Consider the following 14030-nt stretch of genomic DNA (forward strand, 5'->3'; position numbering starts at 1 on the left):
TACCAATTACTTAGTCTAAGTGAGATAAATATTTATCCAATCAGAGAAGTTAAAAGGTCTCTCCAACACGACATCAAAAGTAGAAATGTCTGATAGAGGAGCACCTGGGTGACTTAGTCAGTTGAATGTCCAAGTCTTGATTTCAACTCAGGTCATGATCTCAGGGCATTGGGATCAGCGTGGAGTCTGCTCGTCCCTCTCCCTCTGTTCCTCCCCTGCTTACACTCACTCTCTCTCTCAAATAAATAAAATCTTAAAAAAAAAAAAAAAAGGAATTGTTTGCTAGATTTGAGTCCATGAAAATCTATAACTTCTCTATCAAAAGACACTAAATATTCAGGCAAACAAGGTGAAAAAAAAACATTTGTACCATCTCTGACAAAAAGTTACCATCCTATATATTTATAGTTTCTTTAAATATCAAAAAGAAACATACACATCAATAATAAAATGGACAAAAGGCATGACGAGGCAATCTAAAAATATATGATTCTCAAGTATGAAAACAAAATTTTTAATTCTAGACAGTAAAATGTAGATTACCATTTTTTACTAGCAGATTGGCAAATTTTAAAACGTTATAATACCCACAAATTGATTAGATGTGATGAAACAAGCATTCTCATTTAGAAATATAAACAGCATGTCAGCTTTGGAAAGCAACTGCATCTGTACTTTGACCCAGCAGTTCTACTTCTAGGAATTTCTTCTAAACAAATAACAATGATATATAAGATTTAGCTACAACGATCTTCATCATAAGGCTGTTTAAAATGACTAACAAGGGCAGCCCGGGTGGCTCAGCAGTTTAGCACCGGCTTTAGCCCAGGGTGTGGTCCTGGAGATCTGAAATCGAGTCCCACGTCAGGCTCCCTGCATGGAATGGAGCCTGCTTCTCCCTCTGCCTGTGTCTGTATGTGTTGTGTGTGTCTCTCTCTTTCTCTCTCTCATGAATAAATTAAATCTTAAAAAAAAAAAAATGACTAACAAGGGGCACCTGGGTGGCTCAGGTCATGATCCCAGAGTTCTGGGATCAAGCCCCCAAGTCAGGCCCTCTGCTCAGAGGGAAGTCTGTCTCTCCTTCTCCCTCTCCCCGCTGCCACCACCCCCTTTCCCCAGGCCCCATTCTTGGTCAAGTACACACACACTCTCTCATAAGTAAAAATCTAAAAAACAAAGTAAAATAACAAAACAATCACAAATGTTCATCCAGGAACACAGAATCGTGGTGAAGCCATCCAACAGAATTCTATTCAAAACACACACACACATACATACGTGTACACGTGTGTGTATGATTACTGGAAGATGGAATGATATTCACAATGCACTAATGAAGGAAAGGTTATAAAATATCATGCAGTATACAATGACCATTTACGATGAGAATACACACAAAAGATTGAGAAGATATTCATTAAAATATTAACAATGGTTATGAGATTCCAAGCATTTTTAAATTTTCTTCGTAATTCTAAATATTCAAAAAACAGAAACAACTTTTACAAAAAGCAATGAACATAACTCCTTAAAAAAATAAAGAGCTTCCAAAGAAGGGAGACAGTAGCTAGTAGTATTTTATATGCAGAACAAATGGCTGTCTCCCCAGACGCACCTGGTGCCTCAGGCACATAATACACCCAATCATTCCACCCTCACATCCCAAGACAGGGACAAGAACAGATAAAGATAGGCACGATACCTGGTCTCACACCCCACTGTAACTCGTGTCCCAGGATCTGGCTTGGAAAACACTGGATTTTTAACAGCCCAGGGCCACTTAGGAAAAATAGGAAGGGATCTCCTTCAGGTGTAGGATACCCTCCACATTAACAAGATTGCAACTCAAAAAAGATATGGAGGGAGGGGTAAGAACTATCTGCAATGCAAACATAAAAATAAAAATAAATGCATACCAATGTAAGCAGAATAGTACAAACCCCATGGAGAGCAATTTACCAGATTAATAAAAACTATAAATGCACTTATCTTTTAATCCAATAATACCATCTGGGAATTTGCCCAATCTTGTACATATGAGGAAGAACTGTTGGCAATAGCAAAAATGTGGGTAACAAACAAATGTCCATGAATATGGGGATTGGTTAAGTAAACATGGTACATTCACAGTGGAAGACTCTGGAGCTCTAATACATACACACACACACACACACACACACTTGCATGCATGCATATGAACAAGGAACTATTCTATGCCCTAATAATAAGGAAAGTGAGAAGGATATGCTGTAAAATGAAAAAAAAGCAAAGTACAGAACAGTAGAGAGTATGCTCTTCTTTGCACAAAAATAGAGAAGAAAAACATATACTTGTATTAATTATATCTGAACACAAGAAATTAATAAAAGGAGGATACTTAAGTAGGCAGGGAAGGAAGCTGACAGGGACAAGGATGAGACAGGAGCAAGCCTTCTCAATTTGCACCTTGTTATATTGGTTGGCTTTGTGAACCATGTAAATATAGCGCCCATGCCAAACAAAATATCAACACTACCACCAATATCAATAACAATAATAACGTTTAAAAGGCTTGCCAAGAAAGACTGGGTAAGAGGGAGATTCACCACCCACAGAGAATCACTGGAGCTGAGCAATCTATCACATGGAAATTATCTTCCACTTCCCTGGAAGGAGAGAGGAAACCATTTACAGCCCACCTACACAGGCTATGTTTTCTATATACATGTCATCTCATTTAATATTCAAATTAATCCTCATAGGTATAACCAGCCCCATTTCTCCAAATAAGCAAGTTATGGTAAATAAGTAAATGGCAAGGCATTGAGTAACTTGCCCAACGTAAGAGAGCTATGATTGGAATTCAAGCTCTTCCCTGCTGAAGCTCTCAAAGGAAAATATTTAAGATCTCAATAAAAATAAAAATCCTCCAAGTCAGCCTTTCACCCATAACCGTATTTCCTTCCACAATGTTTCCTCTAACGTTCTACTTTCTAGGTTTTGAGAATAAGTGTTTGTTAAATAAAGCAAACATTCTACACTAACAAGAGGACATTCTATATTTTCCACTTACTGAGCACCAAAATAGTTAATTATGGATAATGTCATCAGATGCATTTTTCCTTCACTGGGGATGAACTATGGAAATGCATGCAAAATCTCCAAATAACCTCAGAGGAACTATAAACCATCTTTGGTTCAAAATATGATCAAAATATGATCAAAATAATGCTTATCACAGAGGAAGGGAGGAAAGAAAGAACAACAGCTATTAGGCACTTATATACACCAGTTACCATTCTAAGTGCTTTAAATATTAGGACTCCCTTAATTCTCAGCAACTCTAGGAGGTAGGTATTACTATTATCTCAGTTTTATAGATGAGTAAATAGAGACAGAGAAATTAAATAATTTGCCCACAGAGAACGTCCTAACTCTACTGTCTACACTATTCCCCACCATACTGTCCCCACAGAGCACTTCCAGTCCGTGGCAACTGCAGATGAACCAGAGGACAGCCTTCTCTAGCAAATCAGTGAATGATTTATAATCCTATGTATTTAATTGTATATGTTCTCTTATTCCAAGAGAAGGGGGCTTCAATGGACTGCAAAATTGATCAAAGAGATTAAAAAAGATTTATATAAACCCTAATTTCCCAGGTTTGGACTCCAGTCCAAGCAAGAGATAAAAGTGAAAGAAAGGCAGTAGGAGTGGAGATGGAAAGGCAAAGAGAGAGGAGAGCAAGAGCTGTGCTCTTACTCAAGTCTGTATCATTAAGTGTTAAGTGAAAGTGAGTCTGTGATCAAATATAGCTGGAAAATAGTTAACTGAGTAACATTTAATAGTTTCTTCACTGTGAGACTTCCTAAGACTTTAGTTTGTTAACATATATTTTGGTCCCCCCGAAGAAAAGGATAAACTAAGCAACATGCAATTCCCAAACTTAATCTGACCCTGAAATTCGTTATTCACAGGACATCTTCAGAACAAACATTCTCAGAAAGCACTGGACTGAAAGGATGTTTAACAGTTAAAAACTGGTCAAGGTTGGTGGCCAAAACTCTATGACAGAGAAGTCAAAAAACCCAAGGATCAGGCGTAGATGACCAGTGAAGGTGATAAGAGGAGATTAAGATAATGGGCAGGGAAAGATGAACTTAGTTTTCATCCTGTTTGAGCCAGAGTTGTCAAAAAAAAAAAAAAAAAAAAGCCAGTTCATAAAGCAATTGAAACCAGGGTCTCGGGAAGCCCGGGTGGCTCAGCGGTTTAGTGCCGCCTTTGGCCCAGGGTGTGATCCTGGAGTCTTGGGATGGAGTCCCACATCGGGCTCCCTGCATGGAACCTGCTTCTGTCTCTCTCTCTCTCTCTCTCTCATAAATAAATAAAATCTTAAAAAAAAAAAAAAAGAAAAGAAAAGAAAAGAAAGAAACCAGGGTCTCAAAGAGATATTTGTACCTCCATGTTCATAGCATTATTTACAGTAGCCAAAAGGTATAAGGCAGCCCAAGTGTCCATCAACAGATGAATAGATAAACAAAATGTGGTATATACATTCAAAGGAAGACTAACTCAGTTTTAAAAAGGAAGGAAATTCTAATACATGTTATAACATGGATGAATCTTTTTTTTTTTAATTTTTATTTATTTATGATAGTCACACAGAGAGAGAGAGAAAGAGAGAGGCAGAGACATAGGCAGAGGGAGAAGCAGGCCCCACGCGCCGGGAGCCCAACGTGGGATTCGATCGTGGGTCTCCAGGATCGCGCCCTGGGCCAAAGGCAGGCGCCAAACTGCTGCGCCACCCAGGGATCCCAACATGGATGAATCTTAAGGACATTATGCTAAGTGAAATAAGTCAATTACAAAAGGATAAATACTGTAGTGAGGGAGTTCCAGGCATGTTGCCCTAAAATGTGCCACTCTAGCATATTGATTATTTTGAATTAAAGTTACTTAAGAAATGGCCAGTACAGCAGGAAATAAATTCCCCATGAGAAGGGTACCCTCCTTGCAATCTACAGGGTAGAAAGCATCCTTACTGTTAGAAATAGGAGATTCAGGGTGGAGGCGGCTATATAAACATGACTTGTTACTTCTTCATTAATTTGCTACCCCAAGCCCAAACTTTTTGTCTTACCAATTCTTCACAAATTTATTGTTTAAGGTAAAAAAAAAGGTATAGAAAGCTGCCTTGCTTTGGTCACTTCTTTGAGTCTATTTTTACGAGCTCCCATATGTAAAAAATTAAATTTGTTTTTCTCCTGTTGATCTGATGCCAATTTAATTATTAGACCAACCAAAGAAGCTACAAGAAAGGGAAAATTTTCCACTTCTACAGTATGCATCCACTCATATGAGGTCCCTAGAGGAGTCACAGAAACAGAAAGGAGAATGGTGGCTGCCAGGGGCTGGAAGAAGGGGAGAATGGGGGGGGGGGGGGGTGCATTTAGTCAGGAATATATTTTCAGTCTTGCAAGATGAAGAGAGTTCTGTAGACAAGTTGCATGACAATGTGAATGTACTTAATACTAGTGAACTGTAACTTAAAAATGGTTAAGATGGCAAATTTAATGGTGTGTATTTTACCACAATTAAAAATAATTTTTTTAAACTGCCAGTTCAAGATGTTATGGTAGGCATTATTTTTATCTGTCTAGAAACCTCTCACCTCATTTGGTTCTGTTAGGACTATAGTTCAGTATCCTGCCTGACCCCCAACCATGACCCAGGGTTGACCAACCACTGTCTACCTACGGGACCAAAAGGTGACCTAAAAGACCTTCAGGGAGATTTGATGAGTAGAAGCCAAAATTATATCATCTTGGGGCAGCCAGTTGTTCTCTTTCAAGCCACTTGGAGAAAACCTTACTGTGGCAAGAAATGAGACTAATGAAGAGAAACAGAAACAATGACTCCTAATGAAGGGATTATGCCTTGACATCACTGAAGTTCATGGATTCTCTTCCTTCCTCCTCTTAGGTGGTTGTAGGTACCTGGGCCAATAAACCCCACTATCTTTTTTGTTTAAGTCACCAGGAGAGAACACAGAAATCTAAAAGAAAAACAACCACACTGAGCTATATAGGTCCTTGAGTAAGAATTTTCTCTCCATAGCTCCATTTGCAATTTTATCTGCAAAATCACATATCTTTAGAAGAACAGTAGTACACAATCCCATGATTTTATGAGTACAATTTCAAATTTAACATAGTATTTCCAGTTGGTAAATACATCAGTCACTATGTCAGGCCAGAATGCTATCACATTTACGAAGAAAAGTAATTTTTTTAAAAAATCATTAAATCTACACTAGATAATATATAGGAGAGACACACAAACCATGAAAGACATATAGCTAGACCAATTTAGAAATATAAATGTTCCTAAATTACCTGAAGCATAACACAGAAAAGAGTGCTTAAATTATGACCCTAAAGCGGAGGCTTTTGATGGAACATACTAGCACTGAAGTCAAAGAACAGGAAGGTGATAAACAGATAAGATCTCTCATCTGTGCTTAAAGAACTTCACCCTTTATCAGGTCTTCAACTCAATGCTTCAGTAACTACAGGTTCCCTTGGTTTGGTTTTTACCAATTACTGACACAGTTTAATTTTATCAAACACAAATCTGATCAAAAAACGTTAGGACTACTGAGGTATAATGGCTCTTTTCTATGAACCAGGAGGCATGAAGTAAGGAGCAAATAAAGAGAAAAGAAATTAATGTGGCAAGCATGGCGCTAGCTCGGCAGACTCTGACTTATGCAAAGAAGCTATCTAAAAAGCTGTCATGGTGGGAGTTAATGTCAAACCAGTTTCACATCTAGAATCTGAAAAGCTCACAGCATAAGGCTGCACAGAGGTGCCTGAAGCAAAAAATCCTCAAAGTGTACTGTGCTCCCCAGGGAGTGCAGTTATAAGCTTGTTGTCACAAGTCTCTGCAAAAATAAACTAGCCTTGCTGATTTCATTGAAGCAGACCTGACCAATAAAGTAACTTCAAAACACTGAGAATACTATCCACGTGAAATCTTTATAACCACTAACCAAAAGATTCACCCTTTGAAATTGCTTTTGGGTATCTATCCTTGTCATAAAAGGTTAGCAGCCAGTAGTTTAATCATAAGGGGGGGGAAAGACGACCCTATTTTACTTGGAAGAGTTTGAAGGTTCACTGCAACACACCTGGTAAATGCAAAATGATAAAGCCTGTCTCTTCCACAGGATTATCTTCCAGCAGCTTAAAGTGGCTTCCACCTCACACCTTCAGAGTAAATCTTGGAATCTGGCAGCCCAGAATGCTTATGATACTGTCTAACCATTAGACAAGATCTAACCATTTAGAAACACTGCTCAGACAACCAAAGTCCCCAAAACCGTATACTCAGCAAAGAACCTAGAGAACTCTCTGTTCTAGAACACCCAACTGGATAAATTTAAGATGTTTCCATTAAAGCACAACATAAATCACAGCATAAATAAGTATCCAAAATCTTAAAATGTGAAAAAAAAAATCCAGAAAACACTATCATTTATAGTCTAAGGAAATAGTCAGAAAATTCCACAAAAATGGAGGCACAATGACGGTTTACAGAGGAAAAACAATGTATGTTCTTCTTTAGAGGATTAGATAAATGAACTTTTATTCATCCATACTAAGGAAAACTATATACCATAAAAACTTTTATCACCCTAACCAAAATTTATTACCACATGGAGATAAAATTGTGAGGAATCATTTGGTGGGAAAAAAAAAAAAAAACAGGTTACAAATTAGCATTACGTTCTATGATCTCCTTGAATTTTTTTTTGAAGATTTTTATTTATTTCAGAGAGAGAGAGGCACAGAGACAGGCGGCAGAGGGAAAAGCAAGCAAGCTCCATGCAGGGAGCCCGATGTGGGACTTGATCACACCCTAGGCCGAAGGCAGGCAGTAAACCGCTGAGCCACTCAGGGATCCCCAAATTTTTTTAATTTATTTATCTATTATGCATGAAACAAAGTGAAATAATAAATGCTAAAATATTAACAAAAATGTTTATCTGAGTGATAGATCTTGGAATTTTTATTTATTTCTCAATTTTCCTAAAATTCAAGTACAGTATTGTTTAACTTTTTTAAAATGATAAATAAAATTTTAAAAGAAGAATCCACGAGCTACAGCAAGTTTCAAATGACTGCCTAGGAAGCAACAATATTAGGCTTACAAGCTCACTTCTCTGAAAAATAGATAAAAGAATGAATAGCTAACAGTATTCTGTATGAAACTATATTTGTTGAAATATAGGCTAGAAAAATTATCCGAAATTCCAAAATAACTCTTTAGAGAGAAAACTAAAAAAGTGCCTAGTGTCTATAGAAACTAAACACAGATCAGTAAGACCACAGAATATGTATCTTTCTTGTATAAAATCAAATGGTTACAATTATTTTTGAATTTATAGGCTGTAACTCTTTAATGACTAAAGAAAAAGGCTGGGAAAGGTTTAAAAATGTTTCTCTCCTCCGAGGTCCAAGTCAAGGTGAGCACTTTCTTACTTTGAGGCCCCAGGCTTCAGCCATAAATACCCTGACTCAATTACTTCCTGAGGCCTCAGTTCCACAGTAAGAATATGGTGAGAGCTAGCCTCACTGCAAGAACAAGACAAGGGCAGGTCATTCTGACCCAGTTATGTGATCAAGGCCTTGACTGTGACCCGAAGGCAGCAGGCATAAAGACCAAGCCTCTAGGAGGCTCTGCCGACCCAAGTGGCAAAAGAAGAGCCAGGCCCCAGCTGGACTTGAGCAGATTGCACCAGGAGGGGCATCACAGGCTGTGCCATTCCCTTAAACCAGTCAAGAACAGTCAAGTGCAGCCCTGTGGCATGGTGGGAGAGTACAGTACTTGGGTCTAGTTCATAATCACTTCACCTGTCTCGATCTTATCTGTCTTAAGTTTTAAATGAAAGTTTTAGAGAGCATCTTTTTATTTGTAATGAGCTCTCACTACTTTGTTTTTGCTGTCCTAATATGAACTGTTATCTCCATTAAGGTCTAATAGGCTGGGGATGCTTTGTAAAGTGTCTTTTCTCAGGCAGCCTGGGTGGCTCAGCGGTTTAGCACCGCCTTCAGACCAGGATATGATCCTGGAGACCTGGGGTCGAGTCCCAGGTCAGGCTCACTGCATGGAGCCTGCTTCTCCCTCTGCCTGTGTCTCTGCTTCTCTTTCTCTCTCTTTCTCTCTCTCTCTAATGAGTGAATATTTTTTTTTAAAGTGTCTTTTCTCCTGACAAAAGGAGCAGCATAAAAAAGAAATGCCAGTCGAAATGATCAAATAGGTCTTTCTCAACATAATCCCAGAGTTAGCATTTTAAGATTAGCATTCATGTGTTCAATACTACTTACTGACCATCTATCTGCCTGACAGCAGGCACAGGGCTGAAATGGGACTAAAGGATAATCAAGAGGGACTTGGTCCATAACCTCTTAACTTCCAGTGAGGCAAGAGCCAAAGAGAAGAGCTTTATCTCTTCTCCCACAAGACACTGCTCTTCACAATGTCCGATGTCCAATGGCTGGATCCTACATAATCCCAATTTCTCTTAAATAATCTTTAAATCTTCTACCCACAAATATGTGTATCTTAAATTTCTCACAGCTATTTCACCAAATGGTCATTTAGTTTCTTAATTTCTACATGTAAATACCTTCTGTATCATTTTATCACTCAATCACAAATCCAGCACAGCGCTGTTTTTTGTTCGTTTCTTTGTTTTTTGGTTTTGTTTTGTTTTTGAGTAGGTTCCAAGCCCAGCATGGAATCTAAGGTGGGGCTTGAACTTAAAATCCTTAGATCAAGACCTGAGCTGAGATCAAGAGTCACACACTTAACTGACTGTGCCACCCCATGTGCCCCAAAGCTGTATTTTAAAAAATGCACTAAAGTGCTGGCCTGCAGAGGTCTTGGGCAAGTCATATGATGCTCTGATTCTTAGTGTTCTCTGTTATAAAACTGGGGAAGTATCCCTGAGTGAATTCGATTTCTTCTAACTCTTAGAATTATTATAATAATTTCTGATCATTGTGTGCTACAAACCTTTAAACAACCCCAACTAGAAAACGTCTATAAACTTAGAACCCAGTATGTTGGGGTTCACAGCAGACTTGTCTCCACGATTCTTTAAAACCATTAGACCTATCACTTCGAACCTGAGAAAAGTAAACAAGACTCCAAGCCAAGAAAGAACTTGTTTGACTGCTTTCCTTGCCCCTCTCAATTATCAAAGTAATAGTCTCCTAAGTGTCTGGCTCCCAAATACCTTTAAATGTCTCAGTTCAGCCTAGCATAAGCAGTATTTTCATCTGATTGGTAACTATGTGGCAATATTCCTCTTTCAATGTTACCTGACCCTTACTGCATGGATTTTCTTTTTAATTGAACTATATCGAGCATACAGAAAAGTATAAAAAAACATTGATTTTTAAAGAGGACTAAATAGGTCTCTTCATAGAGTTCCTAGTATGTGCCAAACACAATGGTGGTAGTTGGGATACAAAGGTCAGCCACAGATGAGAACAGATAGCTAAGCAAATAAGTGCAATAATGTGTATAAATTCCAGAATGTGCCTAGTTCAGGTGTGACATACAAGCCTTTCAGGTATATCAATGCAGGTAACACACTCGAACAAATACACTGGTACTCTCTAGTTTATGCAAGGTTTTTGCCTTTTTAAAAATTCATTCCCAGTTTGTCTGAAATTTAAAGCAGTGTCTCCCAACACACACTGCTATAAATGTGGTTAGGTTTCCAAGCCAACCCACAAAAGACCAATTTAAGACATATAGTATCTGAAACAATATACATCTACCCCTGCAAAAAGAGCAGAAAACATTCTTTCTTTCAGTCAAAGAGAACTATGAGTGACCTTGTCATCTTGAAAGCTGGAGCTGAAGTTTAAGCAGAGTGTTAAGTTAATAAGGGGTGCAGATGGGAGTGGTGAGGAGGTGCCTGTTGGCTTTAAGGCAACTAATCTCAGGAATTCTGAGACCAATGGCCAGGTAGGCCTCGCTTCTATGAAATCCAGGTTCTTTCACTTAAAAACTGGGTGCCTTTAAACATGTGATTCGATCATGCTGAGTCTCAATGTACCAATGTGAATGGCACTGAGTAAGCATTCAGTACACAATAGTTTATACATTTTTTTTATTTGCTTGAGACTATATGGCTTTCATCTTTCTTTGTATAAAAGTAGCCTTAACACATAGCTGGTTTATCATTCAGAATGATAAAATGTTAGAAAATGTTCAGTTTCCACATAAAACCAAACCAGATTTTTTTTAAGTATCTAGACAAGAAATACACAACGGAGAGGACTGCTGAGAGTATATGAGAAAAGGATGGCTTGAATTAAAGTGACTAAGAAGGCACTGAAGACAGAGGGAAAAGATAGACTTGTAAAAAGAGGATCCTCCTGATAAGAGAAGATGTGAGAGGGAATTACAAGGAATTTCCAGTGACTTATGTGCTGTCGACGCAATGTGAGGAAGACAGAGAGACCATAAATAATAGTAGTGGCAAGCCCTGATGGGGTGCTGGTACATACGCACACACATGCATGTGCACGCATGCTCATGTAATCCTTACAACCTGAAAAGTAGGTGCTATTATTATCCTCATTTTACAGAAGAGGAAACCAAGATTCAAAAAGGTTGAATAACTTGCCCAGGATCACTCAGCTAATGAAATAAATCAGAATTCAAACTCACAGACTCTATAGTTCCAGATTTGGAAGTCTAAGCCCCTACGTTATACTGATGCTTTTGTAGCAACTGGAAGCCAGCTATTTGCATAAGGGGGTTTCTTGCATCAGAAGTTCATACTTGAGTAATATCTATCAGCAATAAAGTTCCCACTTACAAACATGTAAACGTTACATAATCATTTACAGATTCCCTGGCAATTTTCACTTTCTGGGGTGGCAGCGAGTAACTGCCATTTATTGAATGTTGGCTGAATCCCAGGCACTCTCTGAAGCTATTTTATATTCTACCTCATTTAACCCTCACAAAACCACCTTTTTGATAGGCACTATTAAATTCGTCTTGAAGCTGAGAAAAATTGAGGATCAATTATGAGCACAAAGTCACAGAGCCAGCAAGTGGCAAAGGACAGCCTCAGACCCAGCTCTTCCTGGTTCCAAGTCCAGGCTGCTTTTCACAGCACCTCTAGTATACTCAGATCCAAGCACTGTAAACATGGGTCATGTTATATAATAACCAGGTAATAAAATGTAACAGTAAACCAAGTTTGATTTACACTGTCAAAAATATTTCACAAGAAAAATACTGAACTCTGTTTAGGACAGCTAAATGAACGGAGTCACCTGTTTCACCCCCATCCTCCCACAAAAAACAATCCTTTCAGATCCTCTTTATTAAAACTTAACATCTAACAATACCAAATACAGGTGCATGAGGCACTTCTCTGAGAACCAAAAATTGCTTCAGAAGCATTATACTATAAAACAGGATAGAAACAAGCTTCGTAGGTTTAAATGTCAATGTCAGCCAAAAAACAAAAGAACAAACAAAAACAAAATAAAGAGGCAAGAGAAAAGACAGGAGATAGGGTTTAAGTTCTACCTCAGTAAAGCTGGGAGTAGGGGAGAAAGAGTAGATAGGACATGTTTTTGTTTTTAATCCCAGAGAGCTTTAAATTTGAATTTCAGGTCTGCCATTTATTAGCTTTGTTTGCTCATTTGGAAAATGATGCTGTTAAGATCCAAATCCCTGGCTATTAAAAGATTAAATATCAAATGCAATGCATGTACAACAACTGGCACATAGAAGTTTATTAATCTTGAGTCTCATCCTCTTGCTTCCTTCCCTTCCTATTCGCAAAAATGTGCTACACACCACAAACCTGGGAGACATGACCTGCCCTAAGCACAAGTTAACCAAAAGATTACAAGATACTTACAAAGCACCTTTCTCATTTTCCACCAAACCCATGTCATGTTTCCCATATTGCCCCAGAGCCTTCTTACTTGTTTCTTCTGAGATATTTATCTCTCCTACCATGTTGGTGTCACCTCAGGATAGGTAACTAAGAGGCTAGTGTTTATTATTTATATTTCTATCACCAAAAAAGTTGAGCTAAAACCTATATAAAAGACACATACAACAGAAGAACCATTCATTAAAACAAGAACATAATACATGTGACAAACGATCTGGTGGGAGACTGAGGCAGGAAGACTACTGTAAGAAAAGTGGACAGCAATCTAAAACAAGCAAATAACGGCCCTGAACTGTCTGGCAAGGAAATGTTATAAATTAAAGAGCACTCATTTCTCTTTCCTATAAAAAGAAACATCTCAATTCTTGAAGAGGAACATCAGTAATTTGCCTGAACTTATTTATCTAAGCTATTGACAGGATCAAGAATACAACCAAAGTCTTCCAAAATACCTAATCTTTCACAAAACTGTGTCTCTTTATAGAAGACGCAAGGATTTAATTTGGCCCAATTCCCATCGGCAAAACATTACCAGTTAGACTGTCTACAAATTGTATATATCTATACAGGACTTAGCATTTATTCAATGGACCAATGGCGGTATTACAGTGAATGAGACTGTTCCTGGGCTCAAGGACCTTGAGATTGCATAGGGGAAGCCAGCTTACAAAAGAACTGAGGCATAAGGTGGAACACAATGCCCTATAAAAGAGGACTGCTTACCACCGCCGAAGCGCTACATGTATACACACCTCTTATTGGAGAGAGGAGGGGAGGGATCAGGGACATTTGAAAGTGACTTGAAAAAAATAAAAATAAAAATAAAATTAAAAAATTAAAAAAATAAAAAAAAAAAGAAAGTGACTTGAAAGGTACAGGATTTTGGCAGATGGAGAGCACAAGACATGGGCAAAGTGCATTAAAAAAACAATGCAGAAAAACAGAAAAAATGTTTAAGGCCTGAGTACAAAACAGTAAATAACCTATTTTGACAGAGTGCAGAAGCGGAAAAATGGGAGAAGCTGAAAAGTTGAGATCTTATCACAAG

General features: G+C 38.2%; 1 protein-coding gene and 1 long non-coding RNA gene across 7 annotated transcripts in view; one reads left to right on the plus strand and one right to left on the minus strand.

The window, feature by feature from the left end:
• The window catches only part of LOC140630445 (uncharacterized), a 42859-nt gene extending 39282 nt beyond the window's left edge, over positions 1 to 3577 (plus strand). Inside the window, exon 6 of the long non-coding RNA XR_012028210.1 lies at positions 3455 to 3577. This is a non-coding gene — a long non-coding RNA (uncharacterized lncRNA). The remainder of the gene's footprint in view (positions 1 to 3454) is intronic.
• Positions 1 to 14030, minus strand: part of JAK1 (Janus kinase 1) — a 156105-nt gene that overhangs the window by 100837 nt on the left and 41238 nt on the right. The window lies entirely within an intron of this gene.

This window comes from Canis lupus, chromosome 3 (assembly GCF_048164855.1).
Source record: "Canis lupus baileyi chromosome 3, mCanLup2.hap1, whole genome shotgun sequence".
Taxonomy (NCBI): domain Eukaryota; kingdom Metazoa; phylum Chordata; class Mammalia; order Carnivora; family Canidae; genus Canis; species Canis lupus.